The following is a 21,911-nucleotide window of genomic DNA, read 5'->3' as shown; positions in this document are numbered from 1 at the left end:
AGGCACAGGGAACTACATTGGGAAGATGAATCCCCATAACATTTAGCTTTGAAAACCAGAGGGGCTTAATTTCACAAATTTTTATAGTCAGTGGTAATCAACACCAGGAACCTTAAAAATTAGTGGGCTTGGCTCTGGGAGGGCTGGAGGGTGATAGGAAACTGAGTCCCTGACTTAAGAGATTGCATAACAGCCCCACTGAGATACAACACAGAAGCAGCAGTTTGAAAAACAAACACCTAGGGTATACAGGAAGGAGATTTATTTACTAATCTCAGAATTTGTGCAGCAGAGGCAGCGGTCTTTAGGTGATTTCCCCAAGAAAAACAGGGCTGGCAGGCACTATTTCCCTCCCCCAACCCCTTAGCCTAGATACAAAGACACTTGTGGGAACTAGCATTCTCTCCCCCTAACTTGCTGTAACAGTGCACCCCACCCTGCATGCTCCCATAGACTGCTCTCTCCAACCTGCCCTAAGCTACAGGTTCCCTCCCACAGCAGACACATGCACACCTTGTTAACATGGCAAGCCCTGTCCCCACATTCTCCTGCCACCCCACCCCCTCCAACCTGCTCCTTGCAGGAGTCCATCCAAACCAGAGCCACAAGCCTAGTAGTGTACAAGTAATCCTGACAGTAACCAGCACCACTCTGAGTGACTCATGCCCTGGGGAGAGGGGGAGATAACCACACAGGCCAGCTCCACCACTGCAGCCCCAGCAATAACCTAGGGGTAGACATCTGGTCTCTCTCATTGCAGGCCCCACTTGCCAATGAACGCCTCACAGGGGACAACACAGAGCACCCTGCAGTTTGGTGTGACTGTAGCTTTGGCGAATGCCTGGTCTGACCCAACTCAAGCCCAAAACAGCCCTACACTGACTCATTCCCTGCCCATAAGAGGTAAAGAGAGCCATTGCAGATGACTGGACTGTAGGCAAACACACTTCAGCCACAACAGAAGGTTAACACAACACAGACAGGAGATAACCCTGAAGAGCCAGGTTTTGGTGAACAGGCAACATTGCACTGCAGGGCACTGTAGGACCACTACTTTGAAAAGCAGGAGACACAGCTCACGTTCCTAACACAGAGAAACAGACACAAAGAATTGGACAAAATGAGGAGACAGAGGAATATGCCTCAAGTGAAAGATCAAGATAAAAATCACAGCAAGACAGCTAAACTGAACAGAGATAGATAAGCAATTTACCTGATTGATAGAGAATTTAAAGTAATGGCCATAAAGATACTCACAGGACTGGAGAAAAGAGTGGAGGACTTCAGTGAGACCCTCACTAAACAGATAGAGAAAAAAAAAAAAAATATATATATATATATATAAATCAGAGATGAACTTAATAACTGAAACTAAAAATACACTACATGGAATAAATAGTAGACTAGAGGAAGCAGAAGAAAAAAATCAGTAACCTGGAGGAAAGAGTAGTGGAAAGAAATCAAGTTGAACAGGAAAAAGAAGACAGAATTAAAAAGTGAAATAAATTTTTTAAAAAGTGGAATAGATTTGGGTGCCTGGGTGGATCAGTCATTAAATGTCTGCCTTTGGCTCAGGTCATGATCTCAGAGTCCTGGGATCAAGTCCCACATTGGGCTCCCTGCTCAGCAGGGAGTCTGCTTCTCCCTCTGACCCTCACCCCACTTGTGTACTCTCTCTCTCAAATTAATTAATGAATTAAAAAAATTGGAACAGATTAAGGGAACTCAGCAACACCATGAAGTGTAGAAAAACTGACCTTATAGAAGTCTGAAAAGGAGAAGACGGAGTAAAGGGGACAGAAAATTTATTTGAAAAAATGGTAGCTGAAAACTTCCTGAATCTGGGGAAAGAAACAGAAATCCAGATCCAGGAAGCACAGAGAGCCCCCAACAAAATCAACCAAGGAGGTCCACACCAAGAAATATAAGAATTAAAATGGCAAAAAGTAGTGATAAAAGGAGAATTTTAAAAGCAGCAAGGGGAAGATGGCAGAGGAGTAGGAGACCTAAATTTTGTCTTGTCTCAGGAATTCAGCTAGGTAGTTATCAAACCATTCTGAACACCTATGGACTCAACAGGAGATCGAAGAAAAGAATAGCAGCAACTCTATGAACAGAAAAGCAACCACTTTCTGGAAGTATATATTTTTCTGGGGTTGTTGTTACCCTTTAAGCATTTTGTTCTCTCATTCATCTATTCTTCTCTGGACAAAATGACAAAATGGAAAAACTCAACTCACCTCAAAAAAAAAAAAAAAAAAAAAAGAACAAGAGGCAGTACTGACTGCCAGGGACCTAATCAATACGGACATTAGTAAGATATCAGTACTAGGGTTCAGAATGACAACTATAAAGATACTAGCTGGGCTTGATAAAAGCATAGAAGATACTAGAGAATCCCTTTCTAGAGAAATAAAATCTAGCCAAGTCAAAATAAAAAAGGCTATTAATAAGGTGCAATCAAAAATGGAGGCTCTAACTGCTAGGATAAATGAGACAGAAGAGAGAATCAGTGATATAGAAGACCAAATGATGGAAAATAAAGAGCTGAGAAAAATAGAGATAAACAACTACTGGATCACGAGGGGAGAATCTGAGAGGTAAGTGATACCATAGGAAAAAACAGTATTAGAATAATTAAGATCCCAGAAGAAGAAGAAAGAGAGAGAGGGGGGCAGAAGGTATATTGGAGCAAATTATAGCAGAGAACTTCCCTAATTTGGGGAAAGAAACAGGCATCAAAATCCAGGAGGCACAGAGAAACCCCTTCAAAATCAATAAAAATACCCTGACATCTAATAGTAAAACTTACAAGTCTCAGAGACAAAGAGAAAATCCTGAAAGCAGCTCGGGACAAGAGGTCTGTAAGTTACAATGGTAGAAACATTAGATTGGCAGCAGACCTATCCACAGTGACCTGGCAGGCCAGAAAGGATTGGCATGATATATTCAGGGCACTAAACGAGAAAAATATGCAGCCAAGAATACTATATCCAGCTAGGCTGTCATTGAAAATTAGAAGGAGAGGTAAAAAGCTTCCAAAACAAACAAAAACTAAAAGAATTTGCAATCACCAAGCCAGCCCTACAAGAAATCTTGAAAGGGGTCCTCTAAGCAAAGAGAGAGCCTAAAAGTAACATAGACCAGAAAGGAACAGAGACAATATACAGTAACAGTCACCTTAGAGGCAATACAATGGCATTAAATTCCTATCTTTCAATAGTTACCCTGAATGTAAATGGGCTAAATGCCCCAATCAAAAAGCACAGGGTATCAGATTGGATTAAAAAAAAACAACACCCATCCTTATGCTGTCTGCAAGAGACTCATTTTAGACACAATGACACATCCAGAGTGAAAGTGAGGGGGTGAAAAACTATTTACCATGCTAATGGACATCAAAAGAAAGCTGGGGTGGCAATCCTTATAACAGACAAATTAGATTTTAAACCAAAGACTATAATAAGAGATGAGGAAGGACACTGTATCATACTTAAAGGGACTATCCAACAAGAAGATCTAACAATTGTAAATATTTATGCCCCTAACATGGGAGCAGCCAATTATATAAGCCAATTAATAACAAAATCAAAGAAACACATTGACAACAATACAATAATAGTGGGGGACTTTAACACCCCCCTCACTGAAATGGACAGATCATCTAAGCAAAAGATCAACAAGGAAATAAAGCCTTTAAATGACACACTGTACCAGGTGGACTTCACAGATATATTCAGAACATTCCATCCCAAAGCAACAAAATACACATTCTTCTCTAGTGCCCATGGAACATGCTCCAGAATAGATCACATCCTGGGTCACAAATCAGGTCTCAACCGGTACCAAAGAACTGGGATCATTCCCTGCATATTTTCAGACCACAATGCTTTGAAACTAGAACTCAATCACAAGAGGAAAGTCGGAAAGAACTCAAATACATGGAGGCTAAAGAGCATCCTACTGAAGAATGAATGGGTCAACCAGGAAATTAAAGAAGAATTAAAAAAATTCATGGAAACCAATGAAAATGAAAACACAACTGTTCAAAGTCTTTGGGATGCAGCAAAGGCAGTCCTAAGAGGAAAGTACATAGCAATACAAGCCTTTCTCAAGAAACAAGAAAGGTCTCAAGTACACAACCGAACCCTACACCTAAAGGAGCTGGAGAAAGAACAGCAAATAAAGCCTTAACCCAGCAGGAGAAGAGAAATAATAAAGATCAGAGCAGAAATCAATGAAATAGAAACCAAAAGAACAGTAGCACAGATCAATAAAACTAGGAGCTGATTCTTTGAAAGAATTAATAAGATTGATAAATTCCTGGACAGACTTACCAAAAAGAAAAGAGAAGGACCCAAATAAATAAAATCTTGAATGAAAGAAGAGAGATCACAACCCACACCAAAGAAATACAAATAATTATAAGAACATATTATGAACAACTATATGCCAGCAAATTAGACAATCTGGAAGAAATGGATGCATTCCTAGAGACGTATAAACTACCAAAACTGAACCAGGAAGAAATAGAAAACTTGAACAGACCCATAACCCGCCAGGAAATTGAAGCAGTAATCAATCTCCCAACAAACAAGAGTTCAGGGCCAGATGGTTTCCCAGGGGAATTCTACCAAACATTTAAAGAAGAATTAATACCTATTCTTCTGAAACTGTTCCAAAAAATAGAAAGGAAAACTTCCAAGCTCATTTTATGAGGCCAGTATTATCTTGATCCCAAAACCAGACAAAGACCCCATCAAAAAAGGAGAACAACAGACCAATATCCCTGATGAACATGGATGCAAAAATTCTCACCAAAATACTAGCCAATAGGATCCAACAGTACATTAAAAGGATTATTCACCTCGACCAAGTAGGATTTATTCCTGGACTGCAAAGTCAGTTCAACATCCACAAATCAGTCAGTGTGATACAATACATTAATAAAAGAAAGAATAAGAACCATATGATACTCTCAATAGATGCAGAAAAAGCATTTGACAAAGTACAACATCCTTTCTTCATTAAAACTCTTCACAGTGTAGGGATAGAGTGTACATACCTCAATATCATAAAAGCCATCTATGAAAAACCCGCAGCAAATATCATTCTCAATGGGGAAAAACTGAAAGCCTTTCCTCTAAGGTCAGGGACATGACAGGGATGTCCACTATCACCAGTGCTATTCAACATAGTACTAGAAGTCCTAGCCACAGCAATCAGACAACAAAAAGAAATAAACGGAATCTGAATCACCAAAGAAGAAGTCAAACTCTCACTCTTTGCAGATGATATGATACTTTATGTGGAAAACCCAAAAGAATCTACCACAAAACTGCTAGAACTCATACAGGAATTCAGTAAAGTGGCAGGATATAAAATCAATGCACAGAAATCAGTGGAATTCCTATACACCAACAAGACAGAAGAAAGAGAAATTAAGGAGTCGATCCCACTTACAATTGCACCCAAAACCATAAGATACCTAGAAATAAACCTAACCAAAGAGGCAAAGGATCTGTACTCAGAAAACTATAAAAAACTCATGAAAGAAATGGAGGAAGACACAAAGAAATGGAAAAACGTTCCATGCTCATGGATTAGAAGAACAAATATTGTGAAAATGTCTATGCTACCTAGAGCAATCTACACATTTAATGCAATCCCTATCAAAATACCATGAATTTCTTTCACAGAAATGGAACAAATAATCCTAAAATTTATATGGATCCAGAAAAGACCCCAAATAGCCAGAGGAATGTTGAAAAATAAAGCAAAGCTGGTGGCATCACAATTCCGGACTTCAAGCTCTAATCAAAGCTCTAAGGATTAAGACAGTATGGTGCTGGCACAAAAACAGACACATAGATCAATGGAACAGAGTAGAGAGCCCAGAAATGGATCCTCAACTCTATGGTCAACTAATCTTTGACAAAGCAGGAAAGAATGTCCAATGGGAAAAAAGCAGCCTCTTCAACAAATGGTGTTGGGAAAATTGGACAGCCACATGCAGAAGAATGAAACTGGACCATTTCCTTACACCACACACAAAAATAGACTCAAAATGGATGAAAGACCTAAATGTGAGACAGGAATCCACCAAAATCCTAGAGGAGAACACAGGGAGCAACTTCTTCAACCTTAGCCGCAGCAACTTCTTCCTAGAAACATCGCCAAAGGCAAGGGAAGCAAGGGCAAAAATGAACTATTGGGACTTCATCAAGATAAAAAGCTTTTGCAAAGCAAAGGAAACAGTCAACAAAACCAAAAGACAACCGACAGAATGGGAGAAGGTATTTGCAAATGACATATCAGATAAAGGGCTAGTATCCAAAATCCATGAAGAACTTATCAAACTTAACCTCCAAAGAACAAATAATCCAGTCAAGAAATGGGCAGAAGACATGAACAGACATTTCTGCAAAGAAGACATCCAAATGGCCAACACACACGTGAAAAAGTGTCAACATCACTCGGGGATCACTTTTGGGATACAGCAAAAGTCGTTTGAGAGGGAACTTTATGGCAATGCAGGACTATCTTATGAAGCAAGAAAATCTCAAATAAACAACCTAACCTTAAACCTACAAAAGAGAAACTACAAAAAGAATAAATAAGCCCAAAACCAGCAGAAGGAAGAAAATAATAAAGATTAGAGCAGAAATAAATAGAAACTAAGAAAACAACTGACCGGATCAATGAAAATAGGAGCAGGTTCTTTGAAAAGATCAACAAAATTGATAAACCTTTAGCAAGAATCATCAAAAGAAAGGGAAAACTCAAAATGAGAAATGGAACAGGATAAATAACAACTGATACCACAGAAATACAAAGAATTATAGGGGAATATTATGAAAAATATATGCCAACAAATTGGAAAAACTAGAAGAAATAGATAAATTCCTAGAAACATATAACCTCCCAAAACCGAATCAGGAAGAAATAGAAAATTAAAACAGACCGATTACCAGCAATGAAGTTGAATCACTAACCAAAACTCCCAACAAACAAAAGTCCAGGACCAGACAACCTCACAGGTGAATTCTACTAAACATTTAAAGAAGAGATATTTTTCTCAAAATATGTCAAAAAATGAAAGAAGAAGGAAAGATTCCAAATTCATACTATGAGGCCACCTTTCCCCTGATACCACAACCAGATAAAGACAGAGAGAGAGAGAGAGAGAACGAACTACAAACTATAGGCCATTATCTCTGATGTACATACATAAAAAATTCTCCACAAAGTATTAGCAAACCAAATCCAACAATACATTAAAAAAATCATACACTACAATCAAGTGAAATTTATTTCCAGGATGGTTCAGTACTAGCAAATAAATCAATGTGATACACCACATTAATGAGAAAAGGATAAAAACCATATGAGCATTTCAATAGATGCAGAAAAAGCATGTGACAATGTATAACATCCAATCATGATAAAAAACATAATAAAGTCCATATATGAAAAACCCATTGCTAACATCATACTCAGTGGGGAAAAACTGAGTTTTTCCTGTAAGATCAGGAACAAGGATGTCCACTCTCACCACTTTTATTTAACATAGTACTGGAAGTCCTAGCCACAGCATTATTTCTTCAGATAATAAAAAGAAATGAAAGATAGCCACATTGGTAAGAAAGAAGTAAAATTTTAACTATTTGCAGATGACATGATACTATATATAGAAAACCCTAAAGACTCTACCAAAAAACTATTAGAACTGATAAATGAATTCAGTAAAGTCGCAGGATACAAAATCAATGAACAGAAATTGGTGGCATTTCTATACATTAATAATGAAGTAGCAGAAAGAGAAATTAAGAAATCAATTCCATTTACAGTTGCACCATAAACAATAAGATACATGGGAATAAACTTGACCAATGAGGTGAAAGACCTGTAGTGGAAAATTATAAAACATTGATAAAATAAATTGAAGATAACAAAAATAAATGGAAATATATTCCATACTCCTGGTTCGGAAGAACGAGTATTGTTAAAATGTGTATACTGCCCAAAGCAATTTACACATTTAATGCAATCCTTATCAAAATGCCAACAGCATTTTGCACAGAACTAGAACAAATTATCCTAAAACTTGTATGGAACCACAAAAGACCCCAAATAGCCAAAACAGTCTTGAAAAAGAACAAAACTGGAGGCATCACAATCCCAGATTTCAAGTCATATTACAAAGCTGCAGTAATCAAAACAGTATGGTACTGGCCCCCAAAAGACACATAGATCAATGGAATGGAATAGAGAGCCCAGGAATAAACCCATGATTATATGGTCAATTAATCTTTGACAAAGTAGGCAAGAATATGCAATGGAAAAAAGTCTCTTCAACAAATCGTGTTGGAAAAACTGGACAGCCACATGCCAAATTGTGAAACTAGACCACTTTCTTACACCATACATAAAAATAAACTCAAAATGGATTAAAGACCTAAATGTGAGACCTGAAACTATAAAAATCCTAGAAGAGAGCACAGGCAGTAATTTCTCTGACATTGGCCATACAAACATTTTTCTAGATATGTCTCCTGAGGCAGAGGAAATAAAAATAAAATTAAACTGTTGGGACAACATCCAAATAAAAGTTTATGCACAGCAAAGGAAACAATCAACAAAACTAATAGGCATCCTACTGAACAGTTTCACAGGTGAAGATATTTGCAAATGATATACAATTCATCACCAAAATAATCATCCAATTAAAAATGGGAAGAAAACATGAATAGATATATCTCCAAAGACATACAGATAGCCAATAGACACATGAAAAGATGCTCAACATCACTCATCATCAGAGAAATGCAGATCAAAACCACAATGAGATATTACCTCATAGCTGTCAGAATGGCTAAAATAAAAAATAGAAGAAACAACAAGTGTTGGCAAGGATGTGGAGAAAATGGAACTCTTGCTCACTGTTGATGGGAATGCAAACTGGTACAGCCACTGTAGAGGATGGTATGGAGGTTCATAAATAAATAAATAAATAAATAATAAATAAATAAATAAATAAATAAATACCATCTGATCCCGAATTCCCCTACTGTGTATTTACCCCCAAAATATGAAAACACTAATTGAAAAAGATATATGCATCCCTCTGTTTATTGCAGCATTATTTATAATAGCCAAAATACGGAAGCAACCCATGTCCATCAATAGATGAATGGATAAAGAAGTGGTGTGTGTGTATATATATGTATATACACACATACATACCTACATACATACAATGGAATATTAGTCATAACAAAGAATGAAATATTACCCTTTGCAACAACTTGGATGCAACTAGAGGGTATGATGCTATGTGAAATAATTTAGTCAGTCAAAGATAAATACCATATGATTTCAGTTATATGTGGAACTAAAGATACAAAACAGATGAACAAAGAAAAAAAAGAAGGCAAAAAGCAGACTCTTAACTATAGAGAGCAAACTGGTGTTCACCAGAGGGGAAAATGGATGAGGTATGGGTGAAATAGGTGAAGGGGATTAAGAGTACACTTATCATCTTGAGCACTGAGTAGTGTATAGAATTATTGAATCTTTATATTGTACACCTGAAACTAAAATAACACTGTACATTGATTATCCTAGAATTAAAAAAATATAAAAGAAAAAAGTTTTAAGCATTAAGTAAATTATCATCATTTACAGTATATTATTTTTTTAAAAAAATTCATGGCTTATATTCATTTGGTTCAAATTTGAATCATGACTCATATATTTTTATCCACTGAAGTTTGTAATTTTCTTCTCAATGTTTTGTTGAATAAAGTTGCATGCTATTGTCCTCTTGCCAATATCACATGGAATCTTTTTCATGGAGCCCAACACGGGGCTTGAATTCATGACCCTGAGATTAAGACCTGAGCTGAGATCAAGAGTCAGATGCTTAATTGACTGAGCCACCCAGGTGACCCTCACACAGATTCTATATTAGACAATTTGGAATGAAATCTGTGACCCTTTCAAGATAGTCTTTATGGAGCCTTTGACTTGCCTTTATAATAATAGTTCAATTGTATTCTAAGGAAGTTGGAAAGTTGACAAGTAAACATTTGCAGACACTGTTCTGGATTAAATATATTATTTCTTTGGACCTCTAACTTCCTCTTTTAGTATTTCTGTTCCTTTTTGTGAAGTACATTAATGCATATATTTCCTTCTTTCAGAAGTTTGGCATGGAAGGTTGATATCTGAATCTTTTACATTTAAAAACATATTCATTGGCTCTCATTCTTGATTGTAGTTTTGCTTGCTATGAAAATCTAGTTTAAAAATTCTAATTTATTTTCCCTCAGACTGTGAAGCTATTGTTCTATTATTTTCAAGGATACTGTCCAATATCAATCTGATTCTTAGTCTAAGTAACCCTTCCAGCAACCTTCACCTGACTCTACCCAAAATATTTATTGACACCTTTTTCCCCCTTAAAATACTGAAGTTTTGTAAGACTGTTTCTCATGGGTTTATAATTCATTCATATAGATGGGCCCTTGGGACATCCTTTCAGCCTAAAGAATTGAGTTTCCCTTTATCTTAAGGGAATTTGAGATATCTTTTATCTATCCTCTATCTATCTATCATCTATCTATCTATCTATCTATCTATCTATCTATCTATCTATCATCTATCTTCTCCTCTATTTTCTTATTGCTATTCTTCTAAAATATTTTATTTTTATTTATAATTATTTTTATTCAATATCTTCAAATAAAAGCTACTGAATATTCTGAATTCAGTCTCTATGTCTCATCTTTTTTCTTCTTTTTCTACCTCTTTTAGTTTTCTTTAATTTATCTTCCTGGCAAGTTAAAAATAATATGTATTATTTTCTAATAAATTTTTCTAATAAATTTTTATGTGCATTATATTCAGAGAAAATCATATTACATATTACCTTTATAATCCTTTTAACTTTTAAGATGCATTTCCATTTCTTATTCTTGGAGAAGCAAACATTGCAATCAGCTGCTCCTTATTTCTTTGTGGGAGAGGTTTTGGATTGATCTAAGAACACTCAAAGCAGAGAGAAAAAAATGCATGGAAAGTAAAAGTATAATGAAGTATTAATACCATCTATAAGAAATTTCTAGTCATTGAAACATCAGGAGAGTTGAAAAACCAAAGAACTCTATCATACCCATTCAACTGGATGTGAATTTGGAACAGAAGTGGAAGATATAAAATTATTTCTGAAATAATGAGTAAGTTATGAAGAGCTCAGAAAAAATTGACTAACAGAAAGCATAGTAAGTTGTAGAGCACCAAATGCAGAGGTAAGAAAAGAAAACTGAAATTAAAAAAAAAAAAAGATGTAGAGGGACCATAGGACAAAGTGGTAAATACTGAAGATAGGCAATGGTGATACAACAAACATATAACTGGAGTCCTAAGAGGAAAAACAGAACAATGGGACAGAGCAAGTATTTAGAATTATAGTTCATGAGAATTCATGAGATGTCCTTAAAATAAAAGATTTGTATTCACATTATTGAAAAGGCACATTCTGTACCAAAGAGAATTGATCCAGAATCATCAGTACCAAGCTATTTCCTAATGAAATTATTAGAAAAAAAAAAAAGAAAAAGAATATTGTCAGCCACAAGTCAAAAATGCATTTATTCAGGATTTTTTAAGTTATACTACAGGAACAAAATACCCTTAAAAGATAAGACCATTTTATTAGATAGTTGAGTCAGAAAAGGTGTTGAAAGAAGAAAGGCAAGGAAGTGAATATATTCTAATTTTATTATTAATCAGTTTGGAGAGTCAAAATATACTGTCTAAAGAAAGAGGGAGCTAAGAGTGTCATATATTGGTACTAATAACAATAGGACACAATAATAGAATATCCTAAATATCTGAATATTAAAAGAAGAATAAGTAAACTGTCTACATAGTGAACAACATCTAATGAAGTAAGCCTAACATAAAATAACATGACAGAACTGACAAAAATTTTTAATAAGATTAAATTGCTTATTAAGAGAAAAAAATATCTTCAAGTGGCTCACAAAGCAAAATCCAGTTATCTGTTATATGCAACAGACATATATAATTAAAGGAATTCAGGAAGCTTGAAGGTCAAGGATATAGTAGGTTTGTGGAAAAAAAATGGAGGATACAAAATTGGTAACAGACAAGGTAGATAGAATTCAGTCATAGTAGTATTAAGCGAGCAATAGAAGTCAGTTAATAATTCTAAAGGCTACAATTTAAATGACATGACAGCCATGAATATTTATCCACCAAATAGCAAAACAGAAGTTGTCAGAAGCAGAAGCCATCAGAGATCTGAGTCAAATAGGCTGAAGCCCACACATACAGGAGACTTTAATATACTTTTTTTGCTAAGGAGAGATCAAATAGTCAAAAAGCAAAAATAGAGAAGACCTAAACAGTGTAATAAAGTAGATCTTACAGGTATATAATGAACTTCGTACCCTAACAATGAGAACAATTAACAAATAATTTAAAAATAAAAGTAGAAACTATTAAGCTTGAAAACAATAGAACTGATAATATAAAGAGCAGGTTCATTGAAAAGGATAAATAAAATAACCAGGAATAACCTAATCAAGTAAACAATGGATAATACATAAATACACACAATAATCAATGATAGAAAGAACATAACCAAAAGAAGGGAAAGCTTTAAACATTTTACAAAACTCTATACAATAAATTTGATGATTTTTTTTCCTAGAAAATATAGTTTACCAAAATTATACCAACTATTACCCAGAATAAATGGAAGATTTCATTCCATGGAAACTAACAGTTATCCTTCTAAAATACATTAGGTCCAGCTGATTCCACATGGGTATTCTACAAATCTAAAAAAGTGAATAATCACAGTATTAACTTAAAATATTTCAGAGCATATGTAATGAAGGAAAGCATCCAAATTCTTCATACAAGGCAAGTAGAGCATTTATAATAAATCTCATAATCTTGCACAAAAAAAAGAAACTAAAGACCAATCTCATTTTCCCACAAATCAAAGTCTAATGCAGTATCTAATACAAAGTCTAGCAGAGTCCAGTATCACATTCATCACTTTAAAGCAATGACACACTAAAGTTTTACTTTAAAAATGACAAGATGAGATTAATATCAGCTGGCATGTAGAGAACACACATTTGCCATCAATTAATTAGGCATTGAGAAATTCATGGATCTATGAGTGCTGGAAACAAGAGATGGTGCTAAAATAATATTCGTTGTATTTTCAGGCGAGAGGCTGTCTAAGCGGAATTGTCAGTAATCTAATTTATAGTTTTTAAACTAAGTAGATGATTTGCAAAAATAAGTATGTCTTTTTTACATTGTTATTACAGAGACAGTAAATTTACAATATAGAAGTATAAAAATAAGAAAAATATACCATATTCTTATTGCCTACAGATTGCTGCTATAGACATTTTATATATATCTTCCCAGATCTTTTCTCATATGCATATATGTGTGTTTGTGTGTGTCTCTGTGTGTTGTCAGAGCCTGTCTAAACTATTTTACTTGAAATTAAAATGCATGTCTACATGAAATACTACAGTGCTCTGTTTCTGGAGCTCTAACAACTGATATCACATTAGATCAGATCTATTTGTTCAATAGAGAAACATATAATAAATTAATGAGATGCTAAAAAATATTTGTCTTTTCTATGCTAGTCATTGTAAATAAGAACCATCTCATTTAGTCAAAAACAATAACAAGAAATTCCGTATAAAGAGGTGTATAATATTATTCCTAATTCACAGAAAATGATAGATCAAAGAAGATCATTTAATTTATTCATAGGCACATTTTTAATAAGAAAGAAAATTGGGATTTGTATCTAGACCTAACCAATCCCAAGACCATGCTGCTTTTGCCATATTTTTTTTTTTGCCACATATGTCTTTTCTTCCACATTTTTCTCATTGTTCCCTGGATAAAACCTGAGATAGTATCCTTGAACATACATGAGGAATATTTACCCACCAACACATTGTCACTCTGTGAGATATATCAGAATTATGGTACACCTGTTGACTCTAATGTAGACTCCTCTTCAGCTGACCACCAAACATACTACCAGCACTCACACTCACATACTTAACTCTTCTCAAAAACAATGCTGCTATTATTCCATAAGAAAAAAAAAGTATACTCTGGCTCTTTCCTGTTTATAAAATAAATTCACATTAAAAAAAAAATCTGACTGTTCTAGTCAGTAACATTCTATGCCCAAAATATCTATCCTGTCTCATCCAGCCAGTTAGCAGTAACACACTCGCCCTCCGAAAGGGTAGTGTGAATTGTTCTGTTGTGGGATACCTTAATATACAGGTCTTAGGGTCAGAAAGAAAATAAACAATGCAGGTTATTTTTTTGTTTCTATGTTCTTTTACTTTACTGGCCATAACTTTAATGCCTGTGTGCCAAATGAATAAGGGTTATGGCTCCTTTGAAAGCCCCTTGGAATTTATTTCAAAGGCTTGCATTGGCCAAACATGCATATTGACCCACTCTTTGTCTTATTTCCTGTTTTAATTGAGTGTCAAAGGTTATACGTTGCTATTAGAGTAAGACATGCCTGGCAGCAGAGGTCAGGGACTCTCTGGCATTCTATTAGAGCCATAAAAACAAAACAGAATGATAATTTCACCTGTTCTAACCTCAATTTTTCCAGGATGGGACAGACATTGACCTTATTGTTTGTCAGCCACTGACTCTATAAACTTCAGCTACCCTAATTCTGCTTACTAAACAATAAGAGTGCTTTCACAACAAGGATGAAAAATCAAACAATGTAAAATACTCAGAGATGACTTAAAGGAGAGACATATCGAGGTGACAGAAAAGATAAAATAACTTCTTTATTCCTAGGTCACATCCTTCGTTTGGATAGTTTACAACAATAACGGTTTCTACCAACAACTTTCAATTTTATCTTCTTTGTGGAATACTTTATAACTTCCTTTATGTGAACAAGTACAAGCAATAAATCTAATAAATTGCTCATGCTACCTAAAACCTATTTGTGGCACTTGAAGGGTTTATGAATTTCTGTGAAAGTTTCCACCTTCCCTACCCTTTAAAGTTTTTGGCTGAAATGTAGGTAGACGTTCAAGGGTATAACTAATGTCTTTTCTCATCTCTTTTCCAAAGAAGATAAAAAAGAAAGCATATGTTAAATGTTTCCTTTTAAAAGTATTTGAAAAATGATTTCTAATCAATAATTTAATGAAATAAACAAAGGTTATAATCTGAAGCTAAGTTTCCTCCAATTTCAGAGTCTGATTTTATGTAAAGTTTTAAAAGCTGGATCTTTTAGATAATAATGAATATTTTATTGGTGGTTTTCCATAATTTAAAGGGAAGCAATTTAAAGTTTAGATATTGTTATTTGGTTGCATCTTTCCATAAAGGATGATTATTACTGTTCAAAAGCTGTCTGGAAATCTCCTAAGTTACCCCTGTCCTCACTTTAAGACAAGCAATAATTTTTTTTTCTCTCAACCTACCCATTGTTTTGAAGTTATAATTTGGGGATTAATGTTGAATTTTTGATTATCAGAATAGTCATCTTCTTTGACATGAACTTGCATTTTTAGTCTTTTCAATAACAAGGCAACAAGCAAGAACAAATTAAAAACACATAAATTTCTTGTGGAATTATTGATGTTTGTGTTAAACTGACAGATACCAATTCACAAATTAATGAGATGTCATAGAATTCCCAGGTCACATCTTAGAAGTTAGAAGTACATTTCTGGGGACACACTTTTTATATGGGAGCATTAATAGGTATAGGAAAAGTAGTAATATTTTAATTCTTTGATTTTCTTAAACATCAAATCAAATAGTGATTTGATACATATTTAACTGAAAAATAGACCAGATTTTTAGCAGATAAAAAAGTAAAATTTTCTCATTTCACAAATTGACTTGAAGTTTTCCATAAATGATTTCAGCTTATTAATAAACTGAAATTACATGATAACATGAGAAATATGTCATATATTTATTTGATTGAAATGCAATGTAAGGGAAACAAAAAGTGAGCAACCACATTGTTTCCTTAAAACTTAGCAGATTCAGTTGAATTTTCTATCAACTTGATTAGCAATATCTTCAAGACAAGATTGATTTTTCCCCTCATCAGTTGAAAGGTTATAAATCACTGCTGCTGCTGACCTGAATTTGGAAAATCTATCCAAGTTGAGGAGTTGTTTCTAGATGGAAAAGTTAACTCAACTGCTTATTTCTCTATTTTCACTCCATGGATCCTTTCCCCTCTTCCATGTGAAGAGTTTTTGCACCATAGATTTATGACAAATGGCTCAGATGGTTCATAACTTTTTTTTCTCAAGGCTGGGTACATTTACCACTAAGGTCTTATATCTCCATGAAGAGGGGGTGGTCCGACTCTTTCATGAGTTCTCCAGAGAAAGTTATTATTCCTTTCATTGTAGAAGTCCCAATGACAAGCATATTGCCTGATACATAATAGATGCTCAACAAATAAATTGATATGGTCACATTTGACATTCAATTAAATCTTGGTAAAGAGAATTTGGCACACTTTAATCATAATATTCCAGAAATGCATACTTATAAGGGCATAATATATATACACTTAGAATGAACTCACTCAAAATACAAAAAAAAAAAAGGAAGGAGAGAGGCCCTTGTAGTGTTGTAATACAGCTTCAAATTTCCATAATTTAAGGAAGGTTCTAAATTTGGCAAATTCTGTATTACTTCAAAGAAATGGATAATGTCTCTTATTAATATGTATTCTCTAAAGTCGCATGAAAGAGACATAACAAAACTCACCCTCACTAAACTCTTTGTAATTAACTGACTTCTTCTCCATGGACATGTTACAACATCTGTCATAAATACCTTGCGTTTGAACTACACATTTAAAAAGGCATTAATTACTTATCACTGATAGTGCTTAATAAATAAGAAGCAAGCTATAAGAAATGTGAATAAAAGGAGTGACATGATCTAGGTTTTAGGAATATTTGGAGCAACAATGAGTCTGAAAAGAGGACAATCCTATTTCATTCCCACTGATGTCCGTATCCATGGAAACTCCCTTTCAATAGCATCCACATCACACTGGAAAAACAGGTATGCTACCTTTTGAAAGTGAGTGCATTAAAAGAACCCAGCCCTTTGCTAAGAAGGTCAGCTCTTGAAAGCCTTCAAGAGCTTTGGTAGCTGAGAAAGCTGGAGGGCTGTAAATCTTTCGTTCGTTGCTAAGAAGCTTGGGTCCTGAGAATCACATCAGTGCTCTCTAACACAGAGAATGGAATGTGAATCTTTTGTTCCCTGCCTATGATGTTGCACTCCTGAGTACTTGTTTCCTTAGCTAAGAGAACATGCAGGAGAGGCCTATTACGTGAACCTAGAGATTAATTATTAATAGACACAAACTGAGAAAGACAGGCAAAAAGATGTACAGTGTGTAAAGAAAGAAGACTTACTTGCAAGAATCCAGATGGCAAATGCCATTACATAGAAATATATGCACTAAAATAATATTCACATGACAACATTTTAAAATATCTTGTAGTCTCAGCATATCTTTTAGTATGATAAATATCTGTCAAGGAAAATGCCTTCCCCATTGGATTGTTCAACACACTTATTGAAAGTAAAAGAAAAAATACAAAGGTCATTGTGCCTTTAAATCAAACTGTGGCATACCAGAACTGCTCTTCCTTTACTATATAGTTAGTGAACAACTTTAAACAACTGAATAATGAATACTTATTGTTCAACAAAAAATAAACACAGCATATTGTGAGTATATGTATAAGGCAATGCATCAACTTTTCCTATTTGCACAACTAAAAATAATACATGTATGTAATTATATGTGATAGATTGTTATATTTAGGGATCATAAATATTATTCAATATTATAATACTTTTAAAAATTGCTGTACAACTTTCTATCTATATTAAGTTAGAGAAATCCATGTGGCCATGATAGACCATAATGGTAGCATTAGATGGCTGAACAATAAAAATCATTGAGTTATTAATAATAATGTTAGTTTTTATAATAATGATATTTATTGACCTACTGTGTTTCAGGTACCTTACATACATTGAGTGTATTATGAATGCTCAGTACAATCTTGTGAATTAGGTACTTCTATGTATTCCATTTTACACAAGAGGCACAGAGAGTTTGAGTAATTTGTTCAAGATTACAAAACATAAGGCAAATAGTGGAGCTAAGATATGAACCCATGCCACCATCAAGAATATTATTTAATGATAGTAAAACAAAGGTGTGTACATTTTTACGAGTCAAGGCTTAGACAAAGAAATCATGATAATCATTCTAGTTTTTATCTGTTTACATGTTATGAAGCCATATCTCATGTATGGATTGTTTTGATCTTTATAGCCCTTCTGTAAGTGTGCATAGCATATTACATAGTGAAAGGAATGATGTTCAGAGATGACATTTTTCCAATGTCATATGTTTAGTGAACAGCAGGATATGGAACCAGAACCAGCTTCTTTTTTTTTTTTTTTTTTTTTTTTATTTATGAGAGGGACAGCGAGAGACGGAACACAAGCAGGGGGAGTGGCAGGCAGAGGGAGAGGGAGAAGCAGGCTTCCCTCAGAGCAGGGAGCCCGATGCGGGGCTCGATCCCAGGACCCTGGGATCATGACCTGAGCCAAAGGCAGACACTTAATGACTGAGCCACCCAGGTGCCCCCCAGAGCCAGCTTCTAACATTCCTTCTGCTCTAATAGCTTCCTCTGTTCTTTATATAAACAAATAAAATATTGCAGCAAGCATCCTAATGATTCAGGTGATGATGGAGTAATAAGATTGTTATAAAGCCTAAATGAGTTATCACATGTCAGGTAAAAGGAGACTGTCCAGCATATAATAAGTAGTCAATAAACATTCATTATAATTATTATTTATTATTATTATTATTAACCAATTTATTTTGTTCCTCTATAGGATACTTAGAGGAGACATATGGTTAAATGCATCTTCCAATCTACCATTTTTAGCTGAGAATTCTGGCTGCCTATCTTGGTAAGTGTGGAATGTTAAGAAATTTGCTCCGATCTAAATCTCAGTTTCTTTGTCTATCATGTGGATTTTAATAATAACACCTCTTACAAAAATTGAGATAGTAGGGGCACCTGGGTGGCTTAGTCAGTTAAGTGGCTGCCTTTGGCTCAGGTCATGATCTCAGAGTCCTGGGATAGAGCCCCACATCGGGTTCCCTGCTCAGCAGGGAGCCTGCTTCTTCCTCTTCCTCTGCCCCTCCCCCTGCTTGTGCTCTCTCACTCTCTCTCTGTCATATAAATAAATAAAATCTTTTAAAAAAATTGAGATAGTAAATGTGTAGCATTTATTCCTGGATGTGGCTTGTAGTAAATGCTTGATGGTTGCTATTTTATTATATTACTGAAACTGTTTGTTGGAGGGGCGGTTATAAGAAATAACCATATGAGATCATTTACTGAGATATTTTGTCAGGATTATGTTATGCAATATTTAAAAAAAAATCTTATAGCCATAACTAGTTTTGTAAATAACCATATTTCCCTTTTTAATTTGCTTGCTATAACTCAAACAAAACCCCCAAATTTGGAATCTGAATTCAGCAAACAAACAGAATGTCCTAAAGTGCATTTATATTGCCTTCTTTCTACTCTTCTACCTTAATATATCTTCTATCTTAACATATCTTCTTCCCAAGTTGATTTGTCTATTGATAAAGTGAGGATACAAGATTTTACACGCCCCCCCACCTTAAGCTACTATTGGATCAGAATACAGTCAGTTTCCATTTGCAGATGGTATAGATTCTAAAAATCCTTTGAAATTCATAATATTTTTTCCTGTATGGAAAAGTTGCATATGCTGATTACTGCTCCCTGGACAAGTTAAAAAACTCATTTAACACATATTGTACAAATGTGATATATGATATATTTGCAATGGACAAAGTGGAAACCAATATAGAGAGGGTTATGATGCTGATAAAGTGAGCAATGAGTGCCACGTGTGGGCTGTTTTCTTTGGCTTTCCCAGTTTTAATGCTGTTCTCTCCAATCAGTGGTAATAAAATCCCCATTTTTCCTCAGTATATTTCCTTATAGACACATGTCAAGTTCTGGGACTACAATGTGAATGATAAAATTTTGCTAAATACATTTGATAGAAATCAGACTTAATATATTAAGGACTCACATGTCTTATTTTGGATGCATGAAAATCATATAACTGAAAAGCTCAGAAATCACCCCCCCCCAAAAAAATCCATATTCTCTTGCTAGGTGGGAAATCTGACACACACTTTTTCAAGACAGAAATTGTTTTTACTACTTGTGATTTATTTGATGATTATTCTCATTTTGGCAACAAGGTTACTGTATAATCTTTCCTTTCTTCTGACTTTGCCAAATCTAGGGAAAAATAATTGCTATTTGTCATCATTTTTTCTGCCATCCCATTCTGGTCTGTCCATTATTAAAAGACAAATATTTTATTCATAGTAATTGGAACCATGACTGCTGATAGTTCCCTTTGTTTTTTGCTCTTCATCATTAAATGAAACTTAAGCTTTCTTACTCTATTGGAAAACAAAAAAAAACCCCAAAAATCTACCTGCTTAGTTACTGCACAGTTGCCTTTCACTTAGTGGACTGGATAAATTCCAGCAAGGCTCGTGAAGTATTTCCCAGTGATTTTCATTATAACTCAGAAGTGTCACCAGCTAGACCCCAAGACCTGACCTTTCCTTCCCACCTGCTTGTATTCACCGACCTTCATCCCACAGTCTTCCTTAAGCTCTTCTTTCCAGCTTATCTCTTAACTCAGGCAAAAGGAACCCGATTTCACCCCTCAAGCGATAATGACTGCCCAGACAAGCCCTCCAGCTAGCCCAGACCATCCAGACCAGTTTGAGTGTAGCCCCACTCACACCTGCACAGATGGACAAGGGAGTGACCTCTAGAATGACAATTACCTTTACCTCATTATAATACTAAAATCTCTGCCCAAGGAGGAGGCTTGTATGTACATAACATATAATGTATGTATAGGCACGTTTCCTTAAGGCTCATGCGTGGCCTTATGCCCACCTCTATATATGATGACAAGGCTTCCCTATCTAAATATTCAACCTAACCCTAAATAAAAGGAACCCGTCCACCCTTACTCGGGGAATCAAAGCTTTGGAAGTTATTCTCCGTGATCTCCTTTTTTGCTGCAAATACATTTTACTTTGTGGGACAATTCCACCTGGTGTAGTTTCTATCTGTGACTCACCAAGGAACAAACTAACATTAGATCAGTTACAGAAACTTATTCCCACACTAGGGTAAAGAGGTGCCAAATTCAACTCAGTTCAAATCAGTAAATAGTTTTTGAGCACTTACCTCACCTAAGATATGCTGAATGCTGCCTGGCACAAACGGAGGACAAAGATACTGGCATTCCTCTAAAGTAATTAATAATCACTATAGAAGGGATAGTTAGTATGCAAATAAGTCTAAGATAAGGGAGAGCACAAATGTCTTAAAAGACATACCAAAAATATGTAATGGGATTTCAGGTAAAAGAGATGTAATACTCTGTTTTAAGGAAGAAAACAACATGGGGCATCTGGGTGGCTCAGTATGTTAAGCATCTGCCTTCAAATCAGGTCATGATCCCAGAGTCCTAGCATCAAGTACCTCACTGGGCTCCTTGCTCAGCAGGGAGCCTGCTTCTCCCTCTGCCTGCCGCTCCCCCTCCTTGTGCTCTCTCTCTCACTCTCTCTCTGACAAATAAATAAAATCTTAAACAACAACAACAACAACAACAAAAGAAAACAACAAAAAAGG

At 35.1% G+C, this 21,911-nt stretch overlaps 1 long non-coding RNA gene across 1 annotated transcript in view; it reads left to right on the top strand.

The window, feature by feature from the left end:
• Positions 1-21,911, top strand: part of LOC144380060 (uncharacterized) — a 394,589-nt gene that overhangs the window by 345,843 nt on the left and 26,835 nt on the right. The window contains exon 3 of the long non-coding RNA XR_013443810.1: positions 19,030-19,107. This is a non-coding gene — a long non-coding RNA (uncharacterized LOC144380060). The remainder of the gene's footprint in view (positions 1-19,029; positions 19,108-21,911) is intronic.

Source organism: Halichoerus grypus, chromosome 14 (genome assembly GCF_964656455.1).
Source record: "Halichoerus grypus chromosome 14, mHalGry1.hap1.1, whole genome shotgun sequence".
NCBI lineage: Eukaryota > Metazoa > Chordata > Mammalia > Carnivora > Phocidae > Halichoerus > Halichoerus grypus.
Note: the sequence above shows the minus strand (reverse complement) of the source record. Positions and strands in the feature narration are given on the sequence as shown.